The sequence below is a fragment of the Pinus tabuliformis genome, chromosome J, assembly GCF_031772625.1.
Source record: "Pinus tabuliformis cultivar Carrire ecotype Pingquan chromosome J, CPIR1, whole genome shotgun sequence".
Classification (NCBI taxonomy): Eukaryota; Viridiplantae; Streptophyta; class Pinopsida; order Pinales; family Pinaceae; genus Pinus; species Pinus tabuliformis.
In genome coordinates, this window is record NC_142295.1 from 87,023,285 (window position 1) to 87,035,819 (window position 12,535).

A 12,535-nucleotide genomic window follows, 5' to 3' on the forward strand; every position below is an offset into this window, starting at 1 on the left:
ATTTTGGGTGCGGGGATTGGACACAGTTTCTGCAGGGGGTTCCTTGGGGCGAGGTAGGAGACAGTTTTGATGCCTTTGATTGAGATGGATGATCAGGAATGAAAGATGAGGAGCTAAAGAGAGCAAACAATGACTTTGAATTCTCTTTAGACAGTGGAAAACATAGAAATTAAACAAACTTAAAAGCAGAGCATGGCAGGCATGAATTCATACTTTAACACTTCATTTGTTTAATGTGCAGAAGTAAAAGAAAGGAAATGATTCACATAACACACTTACAAGTACATTGAGAAAAACATTATCAACACATGAGTCCACAAGAATCCCAAAGAGGACTGCAAAACCCTGGTCTTCCTTAGCCAAAAATTGCAGAGATACAGTGAATAATACAATGATAGCTTCTCCCTCAAGAGTCCAACCATGAAAATGAGCAAGAAAGTACATAATATAGATGATCTAACCTCTTTCCCTGCCTCCATGGGTCGAGCTCACTATCCTAGGAGCTGTTTCAACCACTTATAAACTAAGCACTACAATCTAGGCAGTCAAAACAACTTGCCTCTATAGACTTGGAAATCAATTCATACATTACATATTTACCCATTACATGAATGAATCTTCTAGAAGTGTTAAACAAGAGTAAAAGTGTCTTAGAGTTACAAAAATTACATCAAATATAATCATCTTCAACCCCAAAAAGTCAAACTGAGTCAAATCTGCGTTTTCTGGGCTGTACAGTGCAATCTGGCAAAAAACTGCCTGACAGGTCGCACCCCCCTGCCTGACGGGTCGCGCCCCTTTGGAGCTCTGTTTGGGGTACTTGCAGGTGGCCAAATCGAGCAAACATGGGCTTGTTGGAAAGGTCTGTGAGTCTACTTTCCAAACCAACTGGAATTTTTGAATTTGGAGTTTATTTGCCCTGTCAAAAACCAATTCTCCCAAGACAGCTTTCTGTAGTTCAAAAAAGTGGCAGAAAGTCAAATTTTGCATGTATTTTGACCTTTTGGAGACCCAAAACTCCATAAAAACTCAAGTCCATCCATGGGCATATGTAACTTTGCATAAAAAATAAGGATATGCTGAGTTTTTGTGAAAAGGAGTTGCCATGACAAAGGGTCTCACGGGGAGTGAGACCCGTTGAAGAGCCAAAACCTGTAAATTACCAAAAAATGCCAAAATTACCCAAAATTCTCAAAATTTTTTGGGATTTGAGCTGTGGCTAGGCTATTGAGTGCCATGATCTTTGAGTGAAGCCTCAGCCAAGATACGGAGTGGATTGGTCTTCTTCTTCCCTTTTAGGGCCTCGGACAACCGCCTTTGAAACATCTTCATTTTGGCCTTGCACACATGCATTCTTGCCCAGTAATGGTTTTTCATGTTCCTTGGCAAATTTTTATCTTGGTTAGCCTTAGCCAACAGCCTCTCCAAGTGTGCATTCTCCTGGATAAGCATAGACTCTCGGTCAGCAGGCAATGGGTCACCGGGTCTTCTACGGTTTAAGGTTCGGTCACTACGAATCCTCCATAGCTCATCAAGTGCTTTCTCCTCCTCCAACTGTTTGTTGCGCTGCTCCACGTAAGTGATGGTCCATTGGGCACCCTCAAATATCCTCTGCAAAGCATCATTTTCAGCTCTGAGATGCTGAATGATCTCCTTTGCCTACTGGCTAGGAGAACTGGTCTCAAGATCAACAAACTCAACATCGGGAACTCCTGATGGACCCTTATCAAGCATGGGCTCTTTGCCCCTCTCTGGTACCTGTGCTGGTGAAGAAAGCAAGGCCCCTTCCACCTGATGTGGAGATAACACTCGCTGAGCTGAAGATGAAGGCGAGACCCCTTCCACCTGCTGTGGAGATAGTACTCACTGAGCTGAAGATGAAGGTGAGACCCCTTCCACCTGCTGTGGAGATAGTACTCTCCGAGCTGCTGCAAACAAGGCCCTCTGGCCTCTCTGATAAGTGAGCTGAGATGAGGAACTAACATGTCTAGTGACAGGGATGTGATGCCGGTGTGATGGTCCTCCCTCCTCATGAACAACCTCAGGATGTGGCTGTGATGGCGCTATGAAAAACTCACGAGAGATGAACTCCTCCCATGAGATGCCCTGCTGAGTCAACTGATGCAATACTACTGGCTGAATCAAACCATAATGATGAAGGCTCCTGTACTGCTGTGCCGGGGTCTTCCTCTACAACATGGGCACCATCTTCTGAATGTTCCGAAAGAAGAAAACAGGGATGTTCATCATCCTCACTCGGGTGAAGTGCATCAAAAGGCAAATGTGATATGAGTACACCTGTGAAAATCTGCCCTCACAGGTAAAATAGTGCATAATAAGCCTCATGATGGGAGCATACTCGCTCCGGAGAAACCTGAATGGAAAAACACCCGCCAAATGTCTTATGAATGGTGGCCGGACATAAGGCTCAAAGTGAACAATATCTAGCATCTTGCGCTTATTCCACACCTCACCAACATTAGGTATCCCTGTAGCATGTGAGATCACCTCGGGTGTCAATGTAAAGTTCACCCCTGCAAGATTGACATGTTCATCATGGAGGTGTAAAACAAAAAGGCGGGCTAACTCTCTGTGGTGCTGAATCCGAGAAATCCTCTCACAAAACTCATAACAAGACATGTACTGAAAACAAGTGACTGCCATAGGACATGCATGTAACTATGCTAAAGAAGTGGGCTCCTCTCGCTTATGATGTCCACCCTTACCACCCTTACGAGGCCTCCTCTGTACCTCAACCTCTGCAGATGATGAATGGTCATCACTTTGCTCGTAAGTTTCGGTTTCTGACATAGTTTAGGAGCAAAGTGGACAAACTGTACTGCTGTCTCTGCCTGTAAAAAGTGCTGAATTCTATGCTGTTTCAAGGGGAAAAAGACATGAGGGAAATGTTAGGGGAGGGACCTTTTTTCAAGGAATTGGGAATATATAAATATGACAGGGAATTTTTAAGGAAAATGTTGCAAACCATTATGCATATAGGAGTACATATTTAAAATCAGGGATATTAGGAAATCATTTGCAAAAATCACTGCATATGGGAAAAATATGTATGAAAGTGAACATATGCGGATATGAAAACATGCAGCATTAATAGGGGAAGATAGGGAAACATATGCACAAAACTGCTGACATATACACCAACATTTTCCATTGTTTACACATGCATATGGTAGAGGGAGATTAGGGTTTTGAATGCTTTGGGAGAGGGGTAGGGTTTACACTTTTAGTTATTAAGGAGAAGGGAGGGTTTGCATTTAATTTATACATAGCATGGGAGAAAAATAGGCATACATACAAGTGTGAGTGGAAAGGGGAAGGAGGGAAACAATTACAAAGGAAAAACACCTTGAAACAACACAAACCCTAGCACATTTTACCCATTAACATTGCAGTCATATGAAGAGGTTTCACTTGTACAATTTCAATCATTAAAACATGTTTTATGATATCCACCAATCATAACCACACCCATTTCAAGTTTAGAACACCTACCTCCAACAAATTTGTGGCTTGGAGAGCGTTTGAGCAAATTAAAAATCGTTTTGCAGGGAGACAGCTCGACGGGTCGCGCACCACACCCAACGGGTCGCGCACCTCTGACGGGTCGCGCACCAGTCCAATGCTCGAACTCGTTCTCTATTCGCTCCTTTCTCTCAATCACTCTCTCAAACCTCTCTTGCAAGCGTCTAGGATGCACAATGAGAGTGATAGGAGGGAATTTGGGGTTTTATAAATTTCATTTGAAAAAATTTCATTCACAAACCCACTTTCTAATGTTTTCTCTTTGACACTTTATAACACTGACTTTTTGGTTTCTTTTGTCCTGAATTTGACTCATTAAGTGCTTTGGCTTGATTCTTTTTGCAGGTAGATCATCTGAGGGATCTTGGCAAGGGGACCAGGGTTGCATTTTGTTCGCTGAAGACTTTTGAAATTTCATCACTTATTTACAAACTTGGAAAATGACCTTGGCTTTAAAAACAGAGTTTTTAAATCCAAGGTGAAGATTAACTGTTCCAGATAAGAAATCTTGAAGAAACACTTTTACAATCATCCCTCTGGCTTGCTGAATACTCATTGACTTTTCAGACACATGACCCTGTAAACATATTTGACCAAAACCTTAGACCTAGGAAATTGACCTCAAGACAAGATAAGACAAGCTTGAAAGAGCTTAATGACTGAAATGACCTAAACCAGCAATGCCAAGAGGGGTACAACACACCAGCTTCTCCATCAGGGTTATGGCATGCCTAACGGGATGCAAAAATTGACACTGATGAGACACCTACATATGCAAATGCAAAGAGTTTTGATCGCTGATGGAGGGCTTAAGACCGACTCTAACATTGGCTCCAATGGGGATGGTGGTTCCTTGGATGTACCAAGAACCTTAGACCTCTGGGAGAGCAGACCAGTGCTTTATTCATTGGGCAATGGAGTCATTATTTCGGCAAACAATACAAGACTTTGACTCATTTATTGACTGAAACCTGACTCAATTATGAAACCTACATGACTGAAAACTGACTCACAAATGACTCATGACTGACTTAACTAAAACAAGAACTTACAAAGCTTATTGAATGGCAGCAGTCCATCAAGATTTGAAATCATGATGACAACCACCTGTATTTCTTACAAGACAATATACATCAAACTATCTCAAAATGCCAATGAAACCAATCAAGCAGATGCCTTCTTGATTGATTCTTCTGATCAGATCTTCTGGTCAACAGTACAAACCTATAACTGAGCATCCAAAAACATAGCTGACCATGATCTCCTTCATCACTGAACACAACAATAATCACTTTCACTGCTGACTGTAACAAATCTGCCATTGGATCCTGGAAAACATGAAGACTTGACATTGCCACCTCCTGCTGAAAGAACAAGGTGTCTTTTGCTTCAAATTCTGATCTGCCTTCATCATGTGCTTCAGAAAGAGTATGCTCCTGGTCCTCAAAAAACTCTGAACAGGTAGATGAGCAAATCTCCTCTTGTAAAAACATTTCAACACATGAAACATATGAAGAATCTGAAAGGTAATCCTGGATGCTATGATCTTCGGTAGTCAGACAATATGGTAGGTGATCTTCATATGATATGACAGCCGGATTATCATCGTTGTGAAGAAAAACATTATCTGTTTGCTGATATACAAGACAATCATCTACTTCAACAGAGGAAGGAGTTTCCCCAACACTTTCCTGACTATGTGTGCATTGCAAATCTGTTGTAGCTTGGGCTGTAACAAGACCTTTCAAAAGCTGATCTATCTCCTCTTCAGACAAAGGAGATAAGAATTTCTGTTTCCCTTTGCTCAAACAAGTCTTGTCTTCTTGAAATAACATTTCAAAACATGAAAAGTCTGAATGACAGTCCTGATCTTCTGAAACTTGGAAACATTGTTGATCATCTTCATATGACATGGCAATCAAACTATCCAAATTATGATTGAAAGAAGAGTTTTCACTTACTTGAACAAAGATCTCATCTTGCTGTTCATGAGCTGGCTGAATTACCTCCTCATGCAGGCTCTGTTCTGATGGCATAAGGACATCTGGATCAAGAACTTTGTCTATGATCTCAACAACAAAACTCTCCTTTTCAGGATTCGGCACAAGGTATACTTGGTCATCACAATCTGAATCTAGAACTGAAATAGCTGTCCTGACATTATCACATTCTGCAATCTGGTTTTCTTCTGTGGACAGATCTGAAACAAGCTCTTCTCTTTCATCAATTACAACCATATGACCATCTTCAACCTGCTGATCTTGACAAGTATCCTCTATTATTTCTGTGTGCTGCTGAAATGGATTCTCATACAGAGCCTCCATGATCTCAACGTCCATAAAATTATCATCTTCATAATATTTCTCAAGGCTTTCAATGAAACTATAAGCATGCTTGCAACAGTCTTGAACTAAATTCAATGATGGATAAGAGTCCTTATATCTTTCAATGAACATAGCATGAAAATCCTTTAAACAGTAAATACAAGCAGGCGACAAACTTTCATACCATGATTGGGCTTTACCTTCCAGAGTGGCCAAGAATATCTTCATCAAGCAATCTTCATGAAAATCCACCTTCAACTTGCGAATATGCATATGAAATCTAACTAGATGAAGAGCAGCATCCTTCTTACCATCATCATTAAATGAAGGCAAATTCCTTGACCAATCTACCTTCGGAATTTTATTTGGAAAACCGGGGATGTGATCTCGGCTCAAGGGAGCATATCTTCTTGCGATTCGGTCCATCTTGAAAATCTCACAGCTACTGATCTCTCTGTAGTGAAGTCACCATGAAGCATTGATCTCTGGAGTTTTTCAATGAAGGAGTCGCCAGTGAATGATTTCAGCCTTGTCAGTGTCTGATCGTTGTCCACTATCAACAATCAGATCTGAACTTGATACATGTACTGGGGTAAAATGCAAATGAAGTGTTACATTCACAAGCTCACGGAGGTCGACTGAAGCAGCGTTTATCTACTAACGCTGATGTAAAACAAGAGCGTTTTCGAAGGCTACCTGGCGTATCTTCAGACTCCGTCTAAGACTTATGAAATAAACACATCAGTGAGCAAACAATTTGTTCTCCCCAGTATGGTCGCCAGTATGTTAGCGCTTGAAATTTCACCTCAGGCTGAGAAAGGTAAACCTCAAGGCAACATCAAACCATTTAGCCTCGTAGCTAGCCCTACGGGGCAGGAGAAGGCTCTCTCCAGTCAATCTCGGCAGATCTTCAATGGATGAGATGACCAATAAGGTAACACTGATATTAGGCTAGTAAACTGATAAAAGAGTTTGATTTGGGGTTTTTTGGGTTTTTGGTGGCAAATTGAGGAGAGGGCAATTTTGGGTGCGGGGATTGGACACAGTTTCTGCAGGGGGTTCCTTGGGGCGAGGTAGGAGATAGTATTGATGCCTTTGATTGAGATGGATGATCAGGAATGAAAGATGAGGAGCTAAAGAGAGCAAACAATGACTTTGAATTCTCTTTAGACAGTGGAAAACATAGAAATTAAACAAACTTAAAAGCAGAGCATGGCAGGCATGAATTCATACTTTAACACTTCATTTGTTTAATGTGCAGAAGTAAAAGAAAGGAAATGATTCACATAACACACTTACAAGTACATTGAGAAACACACCATCAACACATGAGTCCACAAGAATCCCAAAGAGGACTGCAAAACCCTGGTCTTCCTTAGCCAAAAATTGCAGAGATACAGTGAATAATACAATGATAGCTTCTCCCTCAAGAGTCCAACCATGAAAATGAGCAAGAAATTACATAATATAGATGATCTAACCTCTTTCCCTGCCTCCATGGGTCGAGCTCACTATCCTAGGAGCTGTTTCAACCACTTCTAAACTAAGCACTACAATCTAGGCAGTCAAAACAACTTGCCTCTATAAACTTGGAAACCAATTCATACATTACATATTTACCCATTACATGAATGAATCTTCTAGAAGTGTTAAACAAGAGTAAAAGTGTCTTAGAGTTACAAAAATTACATCAAATATAATCATATTCAACCCCAAAAAGTCAAACTGAGTCAAATCTGCGTTTTCTGGGCTGTATAGTGCAATCTGGCAAAAAACTGCCTGACAGGTCGCGCCCCCCTGCCTCACGGGTCGCGCCCCTTTGGAGCTCTGTTTGGGGTACTTGAAGGTGGCCAAATCGATCAAACGTGGGCTTGTTGGAAAGGTCTGTGAGTCTACTTTCCAAACCAACTGGAATTGTTGAATTTGGAGTTCATTTGCCCTGTCAAAAACCAATTCTCCCAAGACAGCTTTCTGTAGTTCAAAAAAGTGGCAGAAAGTCAAATTTTGCATGTATTTTGACCTTCTGGAGACCCAAAACTCCATAAAAACTCAAGTCCATCCATGGGCATATGTAACTTTGCATAAAAAATCAAGAAATGCCGAGTTTTTGTGAAAAGGAGTTGCCATGACAAAGGGTCTCACGGGGGGTGAGACCCGTTGAAGAGCCAAAACCTGTAAATTACCAAAAAATGCCAAAATTACCCAAAATTCTCAAAATTTTTTGGGATTTGAGCTGTGGCTAGGCTATTGAGTGCCATGATATTTGAGTGAAGCCTCAGCCAAGATACGGAGTGGATTGGTCTTCTTCTTTCCTTTTAGGGCCTCCGACAACCGCCTTTGAAACATCTTCATTTTGGCCTTGCACACATGCATTCTTGCCCAGTAATGGTTTTTCATGTTCCTCAGCAACTTTTTATCTTGGTTGGCCTTAGCCAACAGCCTCTCCAAGTGTGCATTCTCCTGGATAAGCATAGAATCTCGGTCAGCAGGCAATGGGTCACCGGGTCTTCTACGGTTTAAGGTTCGGTCACTACGAATCCTCCATAGCTCATCAAGTTCTTTCTCCTCCTCCAACTATTTGTTGCACTGCTCCAGGTAAGTGATGGTCCATTGGGCACCCTCAAATCTCCTCTGCAAAGCATCATTTTCAGCTCTGAGATGCTGAATGATCTCCTTTGCCTCCTGGCTAGGAGAACTGGTCTCAAGATCAGCAAACTCAACATCGGGAACTCCTGATGGACCCTCATCAAGCATGGGCTCTTTGCCCCTCTCTGGTACCTGTGCTGGTGAAGAAAGCAAGGCCCCTTCCACCTGATGTGGAGATAACACTCGCTAAGCTGAAGATGAAGGCGAGACCCCTTCCACCTGCTGTGGAGATAGTACTCGCTGAGCTGAAGATGAAGGCGAGACCCCTTCCACCTGCTGTGGAGATAGTACTCGCCGAGTTGCTGCAAACAAGGCCCTCTGGCCTCTCTGATAAGTGAGCTGAGATGAGGAACTAACATGTCTAGTGACAGGGATGTGATGCCGGTGTGATGGTCCTCCCTCCTCATGAACAACCTCAGGATGTGGCTGTGACGGCGCTGTGAAAAACTCACGAGAGATGAACTCCTCCCATGAGATGCCCTGCTGAGTCAACTGATGCAATACTACTAGCTGAATCAAACCATAATGATGAAGGCTCCTGTACTGCTGTGCCGGGGTCTTCCTCTGCAACATGGGCACCATCTTCTTAATGTTCCGAAAGAAGAAAACAGGGATGTTCATCATCCTCACTCGGGTGAAGTGCATCAAAAGGCGAATGTGATATGAGTACACCTATGAAAATCTGCCCTCACAGGTAAAATAGTGCATAATAAGCCTCATGATGGGAGCATACTCGCTCCGGAGAAACCTGAATGGAAAAACACCCGCCAAATATCTTATGAATGGTGGCCGGACATAAGGCTCAAAGTGAACAATATCTAGCATCTTGCGCTTATTCCACACCTCACCAACATTAGGTATCCCTGTAGCATGTGATATCACCTCGGGTGTCAATGTAAAGTTCACCCCTGCAAGATTGACATGTTCATCATGGAGGTGTAAAACAAAAAGGCGGGCCAACTCTCTGTGGTGCTGAATCCGAGAAATCCTCTCACAAAACTCATAACAAGACATGTACTGAAAACAAGTGACTGCCATAGGACAAGCCTGTAACTCTGCTAAAGAAGTGGGCTCCTCTCGCTTATGATGTCCACCCTTACCACCCTTACGAGGCCTCCTCTGTACCTCAACCTCTGCAGATGATGAATGGTCATCACTTTGCTCGTAAGTTTCGGTTTCTGACATAGTTTAGGAGCAAAGTGGACAAACTGTACTATTGTCTCTGCCTGTAAAAAGTGCTGAATTCTATGATGTTTCAAGGGGAAAAAGACATGAGGGAAATGTTAGGGGAGGGACCTTTTTTCAAGGAATTGGGAATATATAAATATGACAGGGAATTTTTAAGGAAAATGTTGCAAACCATTATGCATATAGGAGTACATATTTAAAATCAGGGATATTATGAAATCATTTGCAAAAATTACTGCATATGGGAAAAATATGTATGAAAGTGAACATATGGGGATATGAAAATATGCAGCATTAATAGGGGAAGATAGGGAAACATATGCACAAAACTGCTGACATATACACCAACATTTTCCATTGCTTACACATGCATATGGTAGAGGGGGATTAGGGTTTTCAATGCTTTGGGAGGGGGTAGGGTTTACACTTTTAGTTATTAAGGAGAAGGGAGGGTTTGCATTTAATTTATACATAGCATGTGAGAAAAACAGGCATACATACAAGTGTGAGTGGAAAGGGGAAGGAGGGAAACAATTACAAAGGAAAAACACCTTGAAACAACACAAACCCTAGCACATTTTACCCATTAACATTGCAGTCATATGAAGAGGTTTCACTTGTACAATTTCAATCATTAAAACATGTTTTATGATATCCACCAATCATAACCACACCCATTTCAAGTTTAGAACACCTACCTCCAACAAATTTGTGGCTTGGAGAGCGTTTGAGCAAATTAAAAATCGTTTTGCAGGGAGACAGCTTGACGGGTCGCGCACCACGCCCAACGGGTCGTGCACCTCTGACGGGTCGCGCACCAGTCCAATGCCCGAACTCGTTCTCTATTCGCTCCTTTCTCTCAATCACTCTCTCAAACCTCTCTTGCAAGTGTCTAGGATGCACAATGAGAGTGATAGGAGGGAATTTGGGGTTTTATAAATTTCATTTGAAAAAATTTCATTCACAAACCCACTTTCTAATGTTTTCTCTTTGACACTTTATAACACTGACTTTTTGGTTTCTTTTGTCCTGAATTTGACTCATTAAGTGCTTTGGCTTGATTCTTTTTGCAGGTAGATCATCTGAGGGATCTTGGCAAGGGGACCAGGGTTGCATTTTGTTCGCTGAAGACTTTTGAAATTTCATCACTTATTTACAAACTTGGAAAATGACCTTGGCTTTAAAAACAGAGTTTTTAAATCCAAGGTGAAGATTAACTGTACCAGATAAGAAATCTTGAAGAAACACTTTTACAATCATCCCTCTGGCTTGCTGAATACTCATTGACTTTTCAGACACATGACCCTGTAAACATATTTGACCAAAACCTTAGACCTAGGAAATTGACCTCAAGACAAGATAAGACAAGCTTGAAAGAGCTTAATGACTGAAATGACCTAAACCAGCAATGCCAAGAGGGGTACAACACACCAGCTTCTCCATCAGGGTTATGGCATGCCTAACGGGATGCAAAAATTGACACTGATGAGACACCTACATATGCAAATGCAAAGAGTTTTGATCGCTGATGGAGGGCTTAAGACCGACTCTAACAGCTTCAACTTTCGAGGGATCGAGCGAATGCCAGCTTTCGAAACAACAAACCCCGGAAATCGACCCGTTTCTATACAGAAAACACACTTGTGTGGATTCAACCTAATCCGATAATGCCTACATGTCATAAAGATTGCTCGTAAATGGATGAGATGATCAGCTCGATGTAATGAATGAGCAGGAAAATCATCGAGATAGGGTTGCACAATGTGCTTGATGTCATGAAATGCATAAGACATGGCCCTTTGAAAAGTTGCCCCAACATTCTTGAGCCCAAAGGGTAATTTGCAATAAGCAAATGTCCCCCATGGACAAATGAAAGTCGTTTTTGGTTGATCGGCAGGTAGAATATTGATTTGATTGTATCCGGAAAAACCATCCATGAAGGAGAATATTTCGCTGCCGGCACAATCATCAATGATTTGATCGATATAGGGAGTTGGGTAATTGTCCTTTGGACAGGTTCGATTAATGTCCCTATAATCGATACATATTCTTATTGTCCCTTGCTTTTTATTAACCGGAACAATATTCGATACCCAATCCATTAACGGAATCGGATAAATGAAACCTGCTTTGAGTAATTTTTCAACTTCTGCTTTAATAGCAACAGCTTTTCTTGGGTGAATCTGACGCAAACGCTGCCGGACGGGTTTAGCATCCGGGTAAGTCTTGATTTCATGAGCAAGAATTGCGGGGTCAATTCCTGGCATTTCCTCATATGACCAGGCAAACACGTCGCGTAATTCTTGAAATAGGGCCTTATATATTTGAATTTCATCTTCTGTACACGAGGCACCTATATGAATGTTTTCAACAATTCCAGGCTTAACCGAAATGTCAATAGGAATAGTTCGAGAGATGTTTCCCAAATTTAACTCTGAATCAGGATTTTTCATTGGATTCTGAGTTTCCTTGACATATTCAGTTGTAAAAATTGATGAAAAATCATTTTCAAAACGATCATTCTCGGGTAAGAACGAAGATCTGTGATGGAGATATTCCCATGGTAAATCATCTGCACATAGGATTTCACGAATTTGCTCATCAGAGTGAACAAGTTCGGAAAACGTTGTTGCATCCGAGCTTGATGTGAAAAGTGATTCCTCACAGACCACATTCATTAAGTCAATTTTGGTTGAAGATGGGTCGGTAAACGATTGCACGACCTCATACGCAATTTCATATGGACTCAAAGGCATAACATCACCAAATGAGTGTATCTCAGATTCAGAAGGTACGATCTAAGGATCGTCATAAACAATGGTGTCTGAAGAAAT